Raw genomic sequence first — 15708 nt, 5'->3', positions numbered from 1 at the left:
GAACAGCAAATAAAAATGTACTGGGCTCTGTTTTGAGGGAATCTCAAGAGAAAAGGAAGAGAAATGAAAGAGGAGATGGGGAGACAAAGTAAAGAGATAGCACCCCAACTCATGATGCAGTCTGAGAGTAAACTCACCAAAATGGTCACATATAGTAACACGCAATGCAGAACTCTTAACTTCACAGGATATTTCATAGTAGAGGGGACGTCTGCAGTCAGGAAATGCTTAAAGACAGCCCAGACAAAGACTCCCAGGAAAAAAATAGCCCCAGGGGCAGCACCAGCCACAGGACAGCCATGGTGAGAGTCCTAGAGTCTGCCGTCCTGAGGAACCAGCATTTTTGTGTGAAGAACACCTGGCTGGTCATATGGGCTCTGCTTCCACCCATTATTTCTTAGCTATGCCTGACACATTGGCCTGACGAGGCCTCTTAGACATCAGCTAGGCAACTGGAGGTAGGAACTTGCTTGCAAAACAATGCAGGAACCAGGAAAGCTCATCTTCCACACCAGGGGGAATTTGGGACATGCTCTTCCCAAAAATCAGCAGGGATTGGGATCATGTGGTGGCTGAATTCCTGATCTTCTGTAAAAAGGTTTCACATGGGTCACAGAGGCCTCCATAGCCTGACTTTCCAATTTCAAAATAAGAGATGAATCCCCCCAATACACAACAGTGCCTGGTCCACATACACAACAGTATGTGATAAGAGGGGCAAACCACATCTCATCCACAGCTGCTTAGTTAGCTGCCTGTTAACCTCAACTAAGTGTTCCAATGCAGGCCATAGAAGAGAGGCACTGTATCCAAGTGGGTAAAAGGATCAACTCAGATCCCAGTCCACCTATACTTAAATGCTGTTCTGTCTACTTAATGACTATGTAGCCTCAGCCAGGTTACCTGTTCTCTGCATTTGTAAAGTGGTGCTAACGAGAAGATCAAACCAAGGAGTGAGGTTTTAGAACTCAGAAGAGGCCCTGGGCCACAGGGAGCACTGCACATGTGTTTGGTAAGTGTGTTTTCCAAAGTAGCTCTGATCATTTCTTTCTTTCTTGGAACAAAGCAATATGGGCAATATTTGTCCTCTACCAGCCTTTGGTACCTTTTACAGAGAGGAAATCAGGAGCTTCATGAAGCTCAGGTCTGTCTGGGATAGTAGGATCCTTTCCTCAAAGTCCTAGGACTGCTGGGAACATGCAAACCATCTGTAGTGGGCTTTGGAGTTATTGGCCAAACCCTAGTCTACGTGGAGGCGCACAGAATACAGTAGGTCACGCTCTACCAGATGAACTTTGTTTTTTCCCTGTGGAATGGGGGAGAGAACTCAGGACCTTGCACTTGCCAGGCAAGCACAGTGCCTCTGAGCTACATCCCAGGCCCCAGATGAGCTTTTAAATGGGCCATATTTAGGGGTCTTGCAATGTTTAATTGGAAAAAAAGAGTGGACTATTCCTCTCATTTGTTTATTTAGCTGTCATTTTAGAACACATAATATAGGGCTGGGGATTTAGCTCAGTGGTTCCGGCACCTGCCGCACAAGCGCATGGTTCCGAGTTCGATCCCCGGTACCAATAAAACAAAACAAAAAAACACATAGTATAAAATTTACCATTTTGAACCGTTTTTGCCACTTCATAACCGCTTTGCACTGTACAGTACAGCAGTGTTAATTAAATGTATCTTTTTATGCAACAAACAGGTAGATTGCTTGCAAAACTGAAACTCTATTCCACTTCAACAATTCCCCTCCAACTGCCCTGCCCTCAACAACCAGAATTTTATTGTCTAAGTATCTCAAACTATTTTAGCTACCATCTATGAATGACATGATGTACCATTTGCATACTGAGGACTGGCTTACTCCACTTAGCACATTGACAACAAACTTCATCCAAACTTTAACATATTATAAGATTTTCTCTTGTTCAAAGGCTGCATAACATTCGTTATATATATATACTAAATTTTTTACTGTTTTTCAAGTGTTTCAGATGGAACCTAGTGAGGGCAAGGGCTCTTCCACTGAAGTACAGCCCCAGAACTACACTTTGCTAATCCCTTCAACCAACAATTGACCTTTAGGATACCCACTTCTAGGAAGGTGGGAATACTGCTAAAATAAATGTGACTGCACAAGTACACTCTCACTGTTTATGTATTTGTAACTAACTATAATTAATATATCTGTGTATACATAGACTATGTAAAAATACACATAAGTTGTAAGTAAGCTTGAAAATTTTTCACAAAACGAACAAACCCAAGAAACCAGCCCCCAAGTCAGGACATAGCACATCTCTGATGACCCATTCTCCCTGTCATGACCACCACCCCTGTTAGGAATCCACAAAAGGGTGCTAGTCTCCTTTATCTAACGGCCAAGACTCATTTTGTTGATCTCTGAATTTTACATAAATGGAACCATGCAGGGTCTGCTTTCTGTCTGGATTCTTTCATTCAACACCGTGTTTGTGAGATTCCCTCATACGATGTACATCAGTACCTTTGCTTTCATTCATACACCATTCCTCTGCATCAACGTACCAAGACTCAAACAATGCTGCTGATGGTTGACAGCAGAGTTTTTACCAGCTCTCGATTTATTATGTCTCGCTTCCAAATTCATAGTTTTCTCCTCCAGTCTGTAAAAATGAAGATGTAAGCCTTGAAATGTTTTTTGCTTTGCCTGTTGGCACCAAACCTTTGTCAGTAAAAAAAAAAAAGAGAGAGAGAGAGAAATTTTACAACAGTGAAAGCTTCTGCTTCTTTGTCCCATGAGCTCAGACCAGAGGCTTCTGCAATGTATAGACTTCGGCCAGAATCCAAGTTCTGCAGTATGGGAGGAAGCATTAAATACAAGGAATATGAGCTATAGCAGGTATCAAAGTAAAAGGGATTGGTCATTTAGCAGTAAAATACACCTAATTTATGTCAGAAGTATAGATATAAGTTATATAATCCATGTAAGTTATAGATTATAGATATACCACAACTGTCCCTCAGGCTGAGACAGCACACCCAAGAAAGACACCACTTTCTACCCAAAAAGGCTAAAATCTAGGTCTCACTAGAAATGGTACACTGTGACTCCCTAGACAGTGTGGATGTTCTGCTGCTGCTTCACATGGTTTGAAAGTACGTAACATACACCTGTTTTAAAAAAGAAGTCTAGCAGCCACGTGACAGGAAAAGCCAGCCATATGCAGTAGATTCTGGTGGATCTCACACCTTGGCCAACCACCAGCCAACTTCTGGCCAGCAAGGCATTTTGTTTCTCCTCAGCACAAGGTCACAGAGGAGCCAACCGACTGACTGACCTGATTGTGGTTGAGTCAAACCCCCCTGGAGAGAAGTGAAAAGTCTGATGTCTTCTACATTTCATCTCAGAAGGTCACAAAAATAAGACACCCATGCAGAAGGTATGGCACCCCTTTCCCACAGGATCAGTCAGGTCCCCGCCCAATGCACAGCACCTCCTGACAAGGGTGCAACCCACGACCAACTCAAAGCCAACCCCCCCATCTTGCTTCTCCATGGCAGGGGGCAGCAGAGATGAGAACTACCCAACTGTCCTAGTCCTGGATGAGGACAATGTGGAGAAGAGAAGAGAGCAACCAGATTCCATGACTGGGGACAGTAAGTCCAACAACCCACTCGAACCCCCACCCTATGACCTAACTCCAACAGAAACCAGAGGGCTAATCACCTTCCCCATCTACCAACAGGAACAAGGACATACTTTGGCTTGGATGGTAACAGCAATCTGGGAGGAATGGACAGGGAGGGCACCTCCATAGGCTTTAAGGCTAAGCATAGAAAATCGTGACTGGCTGGATTCCAAGACTGTAGATCTTGAAAAGAAACCACTCACTCCTTAACACAGAAATTTTTTCATTGACCTAATCTTTTTTTTTATTTTTCTGTTTTGTATTATTTTTGTCTTTCCTTCATTGGATTTTTGGATATTTGGATTTTTTTTCTCCTTTTCCTCTACATTTTAGCTTCTTTTATCTTATTTTCTCTATTTCCCTTTCAACTTTTTCTCTTCCTTATCTTTCTTTGTCTTCTGTTTTTGCTATATTTATCTTTTTTCTTCTCTTTCTCATTCATTCTTTCCTATGACTATTCCCTATCACTATGAATTTATTTTTCTTACTCAATAAAAGCCCCTCATTTTCCTCTTTCTTACAACCCATTAATTTTTCAAATAAATATACCAAGTAGAAGGTAAAAATAGAAAATCAGCAACAGAAAAATAAGGCAATGACAGGAATAAGTCAATACCTATGAGTAATAACAATTTGAACGTCTCAGTTCCCCAGTAAAAAGACACAAATTGGTAGAATGGATCAAGAAACAAAACCCAATGGGATACTATACACAAGAAACACAATTAAACCAAAAAGAAGCACATAGACAAAAAAATCAAAGGCTAGAAAACAATATTCCATGCAGTGAAAACATGAAAAGAATCAGGCATAGCTATCTTAGATTCAGACAAAGTGAACTTTAAACCAAAACTGATTAAAAGAGGTATAGTGGTTAAGGGAACAACCCAACAGGAAGAGATAATAATTGCTAACATATATGCACTGAACAAACATGCACTCAACTTTATAAACCGAGTACTACTTTACACAAAAGACCAGATAAGCATAAAAAAAAATTATAATAGGGGAACTCAATACTGAACTATAGCATATAGACAGATCAAATAGGCAAAAAAATCAACAAAAAGAATTACAGTTGAACAAAACCTTTGAATAAATGGACTTAATGGATATCTACATTGTGTTCCACCCAACAATAGATTACACATTCTTCACAGCAGCACATTGAACCTTCTCCAAAATAGAACACCTACTAGCCAATAAAACAAGCTTAAGTAAATGTAAAAGAATTTAAATTATACCATCCGTACTATCAGATCATAGAGTGACAAAACTAGAAATCAATGACAAAAGAAAACAGAAATTATGCAAATGCATGGAAAATAAATGAAACTCTCTTAAATAAACAATGGGTTAGAGAAAAAAATCAAAGAAGAAATGAGACAGTTTCTAGAACTAATGATAATTCCAGTACAATATACCCGAGCTTGTAGGACATAGTGAAAGCATTCCTAAAAAGGAAATTTATAGCCATGAAGGCCCTTATTAAAAAATAAACAATAAAACAGAGTGAGCCCAAATAAGTAACCTAATGATGCACCTCAAGGACCAGAAAGATAGGAAGAATCTAAACTCAAAGCCAGTACAAGGTAGGAAACTCTAAAGATCAGAGCAGAAATCAATGAAATTGAGGTTTTTTTTAAAGTAAAAAGAATTAATGAATGGAAGACTTGATTCTTTGAAAGTATAAACTAAATAGACAAATTTGGGCCAGGGATTTAGCTCAGTGGTTTGAGCACCTGCCTCATAAGCACAAGGTCCCAAGTTGGATCCCTGGTACCAAAAAAAAAAAAAAAAGACAAATTCTTGGCCAATATAAATAAACAGAGAAAAGACCCAAATCAAGGCAATTAAATATGAAAAAAATGAAGTCACAATGGACACTGCTGAAATCAAAAAGATAAATGGCAACTATTTTTGCAAATCTGCATGCCAATAAATTGGAGAATTCAGGAGAAATGGATCATTTCCTACATATGAAATAACAAAACAGAACCAAGAAAATTTTAAAACCCTAAATAATCCAATAACAGGCAAAGAAATTGAAGCAATAGTAAAAAACCTACTATCTAAGAAAAGCCTAGGTCCAAATGAGTTCACTGCTGCATTCTATAAAAACTTCAGGGAAGTTCTAACACCAATACTCCTCAAACTCTTTAATTGAAAGAGAAAGAGTACCCCCAAAGTCATTTCTGGAAGCTACTGTTATCGTGATTCCAAAGCCAGACAAGGATCCAACCAAAAAAGAGAACTATAGACCAATCTCTTTAATGAACAGAAATGCAAAAATCCTCAACAAGCTACCAGAAAACAGAATGTAATGAATCATCAAAAAGATTATACATCATGACCAAGTTGCTTCATCCCAGGGATGCAAGGATGATTCAACATATCCAACTCAATAAATGTAATATATCACATAAACAGAAGCAGGGACAAAAATCCATGATTATCTCAATAATGCAGAAAAAGCCTTTGACAAATCCAACATCCTTTCATGGTAAAAACACTGAAGAACGTAAGGAGAGAAAGACGTTATCTCAATTTGATAAAAGTCATTCATGAGCAACTTACTGCCAACATCATGTTAAATAGGGAAAAACTGAAAGCTTTCCCTCTAAAATCAGGAATTAGACAAGGATGTCCACTATCACCACTCCTGTTCAAATAGTCCTCAAAACATTAGCAATATTAATTATGCACGGAAAAATGATATGTATAGGAAAAGAGGAAATCAAATTATCATTATAGATGACACGATGCTCTACATACAAGACCCAAAAAATCCACCAAAAAACTCTTAGAAGTAATAATCAAATTTGGTAATGTAGCAGAGTACAAAATCAACACATAAAAATCAATAGCATTTAAAGAACCCACTAAGAAAAGAATTAGAAAAAATACCACCCATAATAGCACAAAAATATACATATTTAGGAGTTAACCTAACCAAGGAAGTGAAAGACCTCTACAACAAAAAATATAGCACTCTAAAAAATAAAATCAGGAGAACATTAGAAAATGGAAAGATATTCCCTGTTTCTGAATAGGCAGAACAAATATAGTCAAAGTGGCCATATTTCCAAAATTGATGTACAGATTTTAAGGCTCTCCAACTCAAAATTCCAATAGCATTCTTCACAGAACTAGAGAAAACATTTGAAAATTCATATAGAATCAGTGAGACCCAGAATAACAAAAGCAGTCCTGGGTAAAAAGAGCAAAGTGAAAGGCATCACAATCCCAGGCTTGAAGTTTTATTTCAAAACTACAGTGATAAAAGCAGCATGGTACTGGCACAAAAACAGGCAGGAGGATCAATGAAACAGAAGAGAGGATACAGAAACAACCCCAAGCACAATCAACTATTTGGTCTTTGACAAGGGGCCAAAATACACACTGGGGGAAAGACAGACTCTTGAATAAACAGTGCTGGGAAAACTGGCTGTCCACGTGCAGAAGACTGAATCTCAACCCACATCGCTCACCATGTACTAAACTAAAATCAAAATAGTTAAAAGAACTAAACATTAAAACAGAAACACTTAACTTCTTGAAGACAAAATGGGTATAACTCTTGAAATCATAGGCTTAGGCAAGGACTTTTTGAACAGCACCCCAATTGCACAGGAAATAGTGCTGAGAATCAACAAATGGGATCATATCAAAGTACAGTTTCTGCACAGCAAAAAAATAATAATAATAATCACCAACAGAATGAAAAGACAGCCTACAGAATGGGAAAAAGTGGGCTGGAGATTTAGCTCAGTGGTTCCGCTGCCTTCTCGCAAGCGCAAGGATCCGAGTTCAATCCCCGGTACCAAAAAAACAAAACAGAACAGAATGGGAAAAAGTTTTGGCAGCTATTCCTCAGACAGAGGACTAGTATCTAGAATATACAAAGAACTCAAAAAAGTTAAACCAGCCAAAATAAAAGATCCAATCAACAAATGGGCAACTGAAATGAACAGACACTTCTCAGAAGAAGTACAAATGGACAATAAATATATGAAGAAATGTTCAACATTTCTGATCATCAGAGAAATACAAATTTAAAACACTGAGATTGCACCTTACTGCAGAAAAAAAATGACTACCATCAATAAATCAAATAATAACAAATGCTGGCAAGGCTGCAGAGGGAAAGGAACCTTTCTACACTGTTGAAGAAAAATGTATACTAGTACAACCACTTTGGAAAATAGTATGGAGACTCATGAAAAACTTAGAAATTCCTCCAGGTCCTGTGTGTATTATCTGTCTATGGATTTAGACATATAAAATAAGGAACTGCCTTGTCTGACTATAGAGGCTGAGATGTGTATTCACCAAACTGGAAACCCAGAAGGGACAATGAGTCCAAATGGCAGCAGGCTTGAGACCCAAGAACTGATGTTTGTTTGTATCTTATGTCAGGAAAATAACCTTGTTCCAGCTCGAGGTGGTCAGACAGGAGCAGTTCTCTCATCATATGCCATCTTTTTTATTCTATTCATGTCTTCAGCTGATGTATTCATCCCACCCAAATTAAGGATGGTCACATGCTTTGTTCAGTCTTCAAATTAAAATGTTCATTTTGCAAGAAACACCCTCAGCAGCTCAAGGACCCATGTTCGATCCCCGGTACCAAAAAAAACAAGAAACACCCTCAGCGAAACACCCAGAATTATGTTTGAACAAATATCTATGCATCTCATGGCCCAATCAAATTAACTACCACGAGTGTCACGAGGCAAGGAATGTAAGTAGCATCTAGAAACTCGAAAAGGCAAGAAACCAGACCTTCCCTGGAGGATATAGGAGGATTGCTGCCTGCTGGCATCTTGATTTCAGCCAGTGAGACCCATTTTTTAGTTAGAATCTATATTTCTGAGCTCCAGAATAGCAGGGTGATATATTAATTATTGATTAAAGTGCTTAATTTATAATAATTCAGTATTGCAACAATAGAAAACTAATATACACCATCAAGTATGATATTAGACTTTTTTTAAATAGATGTTCTTTATCCAGAAGTTGTGGGGTTTTCTAATTTTTTTGTTTTGTTCTGTTTTACTAAGTGTTTCTATCATAAAAGAATTTTGGACTTAGCACTTCTTCAGCATCTACTGAAATAATCACATGGGTTTTGGCCTGCATTCCATTGATGTGGTGTATTTTATTAATTGAATTTTGTGTGTTTAAACATTGCTTTGTAGAATAAATCTCACTTGGCAATGCTTTATAATTCTTTTTATAAGTTGCTAGGTTACCTGGGTTTTGGAGATCATTTCTTATATCAAAGTTCTTAAGAGTGATTGGCCTTTAGTTTTCCTTTGACATCTTTCTCTTTGTTATCAGCATTATGTTAGATTCATGGAATTAGCCGGGAGGTTTTACCTCTTATTCTAGTTCTAAAGGAGTTTACAAAGAATCTGAAGTAATTATTCTTTAAATATTTGGCAGAATTTACCAATGAAGCTTCCCTTTGTCTTTATCTTACTTGGCTTTCACTGAGTTCCTTGGATTTCTAGAATATTTTTAATCAAATTTAGGAAGTTTTCTGGCATTATTTCTTTGAATTTTTTATTTTTCTCACTTTTCTCTGCTGGTACTCCTAAAATGTGTATGTTGCTACGTCAAGTAGCGTCCCCCATTTCTTTGAGACTATGCTCATTTTCATTTATTAGTTTTCCATTTCTCTTTAGATATGTTACCTAAAGTATATCAATCTTCTTTTCTTTTCTTTTTTTTTTTTTTTTTTTTTGGTACCAGAGATCGAACTCGGGTCCTTGCACTTGCGCAGCAGGCGGCGAAACCACTGAGCTAAATCCCCGGCCCAAGTATATCAATCTTTATAATGCATAATTTCTATAGACACACTGTCAGGTGTATGTATTTTTTTTTGTTGGTACTAAGGATTGAACCCAGTGCCTTGCAAATGTAATCCAAGCACTCCACCAATGAGATACATCCCCACCCTTCTCGTTTTTATTTTGAGATAAATCCCACTAGGTCTCCCAGGCCAGCCTTAACCTTAGGGTCCTCTTCCATCCCTCTCCTGGGAAACTTGGACTGTGGTCACGTACCATCACACCTGGCTTGTTATATGTTCATTATGCCAGCTTATATATGTTGTTGGATTCTTGCAGGGATTATTTCATTTTTGTTATTGTACTTTCCAATTCTGTAGTTTCAGTTTAATCTACTCTTTTTTAAAAAATACTTTCTATTTCTTTTTAAACACTTTGTATTTTATTATATGTGTGTGGTACATAATGTTTACAAGGCTTGTGGGAGGTTGGAACAAGTACATAACACATCTAAATTCCTTTTAGCATCCCTTTTCCTCCCCCTACCCATTCTTTTTTGTTTTTTAACAAGGTCACATTTTAATTCCTGAATTTTACATTTCGGCATTAATATCACCACATGTATACAAATGGTGTAAAACAAGTTCAGTGGTATTTTTAATACAAAATAGACATCTGTTTTATGGAAAAACTATACTTCATGTCTACACAGACAGCCCATCTTTTCCAAACAATAGCCAAAATTAAAATTAACTACAAAATCTCCAAAACAGGGGAAACTGCTTCAGTTTAAGCTATTCCAGGAAAAATGGACCCATAACACCTTACAAATGTGATCTAAAGACCGTAGCTGGAATTACTATTTTTAGATTTTTTTTTCTCAATGCATTGAATTGTAGTTTGAGGATATTTTTCTCATCTCAGCATTGATATCAGATCACAGATGAGCAAACTAACATTAAAGTATTGACAGTTAACTGGCTGTTCTAAAAAATAAATTTACCTGTTTGCCTCAATTTGTTACTTTAAATTCATTTACATATATGGAATGTCCTTTTACTCTTAAAATTTTGTATTACACTCTTTGATGGAAAAGCTTAATGTGCTCCATGTGGCTTTGACACTTAAGTAACTTCTTGGATCAAAATGGTTTTAGATATTAAATGGCGCTTGTATTCAGCACTATTTTCTTGTCTTTATAAGTTTTACTTTAACACTTGCCTCCATCTCTGAAGAGACACACAACTTTACCAGTAAAGCAGCATGGGACTTGCAATTATATTCCACAAAAGATTGTACTGGTAGGTGGTCAAAAACACTGTTCTACCCACTCCTAAGGGTTTTCTAAAGAGGACAATTTTGGAATACTAATATACTGTTTCTTGACCACTGTTTTCTCTAAAAGTGCTGAAAAAAAAGTTATATTAACAAAACTATCCATTTTGAAAATCCAGCTTGTCTTTGTCAAAATACATACTGCAAATTCCTGGTGTAGAAAACTCAACATGTGCTGTAATGCAGGGTGTACTTCCCTCCAACAATCCAAAAGGCTGAATTTGTGAAATCCTCCAAGAAACGGTCCCAACAGTCTAACTTCATTTTTAATGATCAATTTATTGTCCATAAAAATTTATTTTAAAAAGAGGCAACTGTTTAAAACAACAACATGGCCAGCACCATTATATAAGTAATAATGTTGGATTTGCAACTGAAGTTTTACAAACTTTGTCTAGATTGGACACCTCCCTGGAGCAACCTTGCATTATTTTATTACCAATGTTTTTCCTCTAGCAAACCGTCCCAAAAAAAGGAGACTTTCCAACAAGCTATCTCTCAGGCTTCAGTAACTTTTCTTTCTCTTCTTGATAGCCTGAAAGGCAAACCTCTTAATTACTAGCAATTAAGTTCCTGGGAAGCTTTTCTTCTTTTCCTTTTTTTTTTTTTTTCTTTTTAAATAGAACTAAACTCTCCTAGCTGATATACAGAGGATCTTTCGCTACTCCTTGTATATTTATAAGTTCAAGTGAGAAGGCTTTCTGATTCAGATTTTTCAGCTGATGAAACAGATGCAGCAATTTAGTAAGACCACATGCTGGGGCCCTCCAGTAAACATTTTATGAGCCCAGAGGAGGTCTTTTCCTGGGGGATGTTTCTTCTTCATCTTCCTCTTCATCATCTGGATAATCCACTAAGCCAACCAAACTTCCCTTGGTGGCTGTTTCTGATGTAGCCAAGTTTGTAGTTTTGGAAGAAGAACCATTAGAACCTGTGGGTGGTGTCTGAGCCACTACAGATTTACTGTTTGTAATGTTTGTTCCATTAGTAGCACTGGCAGAGTGGGAGAAAATAAATTTGAAGCCACCAGAAGATGTCCTTTTGGGAAGGTTTTCCTTGTCTTCAATTTCTTTTGCTTTCTTAGTCTTCATAAATTTTTCATAACTATCTGGAAAATCATCTTCTGTCTTAGATTTTTCAATTGGTGTCACAACTGCTTTTCCTTCTTCCTCTTCATCTTCATTAAACCACATTTCTTCGTCCTCTTCCAAGGCTTTTGCATCTCTGTGAAATCTGTTACTGTTTAGTTTCTGACTTTGTCTGTCCCTTTCTTGCTCATATTTAGTCTTTAGTCCTTTGAATGTCTGAACATATTCAATTGATTCAAGTGCTCTATAAAAATTTTCAACTATATGTGCAGTAAGAGACTTGATATCTTCCACTCTTATAAACTCAAACAACTCAATGACTGCTGAATTCAACAGATTGTACCGAGTTCCATTATCCAGGAGAGCATTAATAACTGGCTCAAAAAGATTTCCCTTGGTGATATAATGATTGTAAAATTCATCTTTAAGGCCAATTATCCGTCTCATAAAACGAAGAGCACACAAAGTCAGGAAAGTGTGCTTGGAATTCATCAAGACCAAGACTCTTCTTAGTAAGTCCTTGTTCATAATGTAGTTTTTTATGTGGTAAGTGTGATGTTCCACACAAAATGTGAGTAACTCTAAAATTAAGGACAGGAGCTGTGCTGTTTGATAATTATCAGGACAAATTGTGTTGTTTTTGTTAGATCCAACAAATTTATCCTTTTCACATTTGTCTTCTGAAGTATTGGTCAAAAGTGGTGCTGTGAGGACATGCATACAATGGTTGTAGAAGAAATTCAGAAACTCACTTTTTTCAGTTTTATTAGTTGTAGTCAGCATGTTCTCTGGATCAATTAGAGTACGAAGAAGTCCCATTAACTGAACTGCGCCTCCTAGCTCAGGATCACTGTCACAGACCATTTGTTTAATTACTACATTAACAAGAAGGATATTGTTATCACTTTGCTGGGCTTCTTGCATTACAAATTCTCGGACCATAGAGGGGCTACATTCTACTAAATAAGAAAATATATCTGTAGCAGCTGATCTGACTTGTAAATCATCCATGCCCATTACGATTTCAAGTGCAGGAAGAATTCCCAATTTTGCTAAAGTTTTGAAAAATGCATCCCTGTTTTGAGGCTGTAATGTCTGAGAAAATGCACAAAATTCCTTGAAAAAATTGACCAATTCATGTCGTTTATCATCATCTGTAGCCTCATCTGTTAATTGTGCAAAAACTTCAGACAAAAACTTTTCGTCTTCTTGCAACATGTTGACTATCTCAACTTTGTTGAAGAAAATAAAAGATGTCAGAGTAGAAAGAAAATTCTCTTCAAAAACAGATGGTGTAGGCAAAATGATATCCTGAATATACTGCACCCTGTAAGTCTGATGTATTTTTTGCCTTAGTTCAGAGTCTGTTATTGGTGTAACTTCCTTAAATTTTGCAGTTTTGGTCAAAAATTCTCTGTGTCTTTTTGGCTGGGCCAAAGCAGGGTCATATTCAAGGCATCCCACGACATCCATGATACACTCATCAGAAAACATTACCTCAAAAAGAGTTGAGTTATTTAGAAATAAGATTCCTCTAATAATTTCATACAAATGGTGTAAGCCTTCAGTGTTTTCTAAGTTCTCACACGCCTGGAACAGCTGCAGTAGTTTTTTAATATAGCCTTCATTTTCCAAGGCCAGAGCCAGCTTTTCCCTACGAATAGGTGAGGAGAGAACTGAGCTAACTAAATCAGCAATCTCTTCAAGTTTATTGAGTTCACATGTGGGTAGGTCAATCAAATGACTGGTGTCAGGCCTTTCTTCCGATCGTTCTTCTTCTGATTCATCAGTGAGGTCCTGCGTGACTTCTACTGATGGGTCCTTACCTTGAACCTGACAGATTTTTTCCCAGATCTCATCACAGCCAGCTTTTTCTTGAAAACTTAGCGCCAGATCATAGTTCTCAGCTTCTGACCAAACAATTAACGTATCCTGTTGCTTCTGATACGCCGTGTGTGGATTTATCTTTGATTCCAAGAGTAGTGATCCGTCGGACTCTGCCCGAACCAGCAGCGACATCCCTTTGAGCTCCTCCACATAAGCGGAGGAGACACGCCCGGTGCCTCGATCGTCCCATTGCCGGTCTTCGTTCAGGGCATAGACCTTCACTCGTTGCCGTGTAGCCGACATGTTGGTAGCTGCTGACCCCACCGTTCTGGCCGCAGCCTCCTCGCTCGCCTCGTCCGGGACCCTCACTCTTCGGAGGCGGTAACGGCGGTGGCAATGGCGGCGGCAGCTCTTGAGAGGCCCGAGTACACCTTGGCTCCAAAGGTTCAGCCGCGAGAAGGGGTGACAAGCGTTACTGAAACCCCTTCGCTCGGAGCGTCCGTTACCTCTCGCTTCACCCCAGGACACACCCACCCTCCCCTCCCCTCCCCTCCCCTCCCTTCGCTCGCCAGAGCTCGCTCTCCCGCCGCCCGCCGCCTTCCTGACTTGTGCAGGTCCACCGTCTTGTAATTCGACTACCCCGACCCGTTCTTGAGCCCCTTTCTTTTTTATATATGTTTGCAGTACGTAATGTTCCCTGCTCCCTATTATACATTTTTTATTTCGCTCTTGGTTTTTACTATTTCTTTTTTTCTCTCTCTCTCTGTTTGGTGAAACATTGTCATGATATCACACTTCTTTAAGAATCACTTTCTTTAGTTTTTAAAAATATATTTATAATAACTGTTTTGAAGTCTTTGTTAGGTCTAAAATCTGGGCCCTTTCAATAGTAATTTCTGTTTTATTTTATATATATATATATATATATATATATATGTATATTTTCTTCTTTGTATGGATCATATATTCCTGTTTCCTTGTGTGTCACGTAATTCTTGGTTGTTAAAACAAAGATTTTAGATATTATATTGTAGCAACTTGGGCTTTTTTCAGACAGGAAATCAATATATTTTCCAGGCTGGCTTGGATTTCAAGATTTCCTGACTCAGTCTCCCAGATGCAAGAAGTGCAGGTGTGCAACACAACACCCACCCGAAAATTGTAGCAACTCTTGATACTAATTACTCACTCCTCACTTCTCTTGGTCCTTATTGTTTATGCTGTGTCCTTATTTATTTGCTTAGTGATTGGATGGAATATTTCAGTAAAGTCTGTGTTCACCGCTTTGTGATGCTTCCAGTGCCTGCTCTATAGGCATGTGTACCATAACCCTCAGGTAATAATGTTTTCAGCATGGTGTCTTTGACTTCCTCCTCCCCTGATGTCTTTGTTAAGCTGTCTGTCTCTATTGGTATCACAAAAAGTTATCAGCCTCCAGTAATTGCAAGCTAATTGCTCTACTATTTTCAGCAATGCTCTGGACTAAAATGTATCCTTTGTTTCTCCAGATTTAGCTTCTGTAGTGTGTGCCGATTTGCTAGCTCCAGGTTCCTTCAGTGCATGGAGGCTAATCTTATTCAGTCTTGAGTGGTTTAATTTCAGTGATTTTCTAGCAAAACATATCTTGATGAATTAATATATTTCTCTATCAAACAAGAGGGTAGATTACCTTCAAAATTTGTGTGTGTGTGCTACATTTCTAAAACCACGTAGCAGCAGACCATTATCTTTATACAGGTAGGGAATCCATTGTGCCCTTTCAAGCAAGGTCTGGATTTTAGCCCATTGGAGTGGGAAATGGTGTTTTCTTTGGATGCTCAACTTCTGGCCTAGGGATAGTGGCTGATATTTATGTCTGTAATTCTAATATTCTTTTACTTCTTACTGGTCAACTCATTTTACTCCAATACCCTGTTCCATTTGACCCAGCTCTTCCCCTTCTGGCATCTTCCCTAGAGAGTTAAAGACATCATATTACAGTAATCCTTGCAT

At 38.1% G+C, this 15708-nt stretch overlaps 1 pseudogene; it reads right to left on the bottom strand.

Moving 5' to 3' along the window:
- Positions 1-9840: 9840 nt before the first annotated feature.
- On the bottom strand, positions 9841-14224 carry LOC101706954 (serine/threonine-protein phosphatase 4 regulatory subunit 3B pseudogene; annotated as a pseudogene).
- Between the last annotated feature and the right edge of the window lie 1484 nt (positions 14225-15708).

This window comes from Heterocephalus glaber, unplaced genomic scaffold, assembly GCF_053883595.1.
Source record: "Heterocephalus glaber isolate CG9 unplaced genomic scaffold, H.glaber_assembly_v1.0 deba00001447, whole genome shotgun sequence".
Taxonomy (NCBI): Eukaryota; Metazoa; Chordata; class Mammalia; order Rodentia; family Bathyergidae; genus Heterocephalus; species Heterocephalus glaber.
This window is presented reverse-complemented; position numbering and strand designations above follow the sequence as displayed.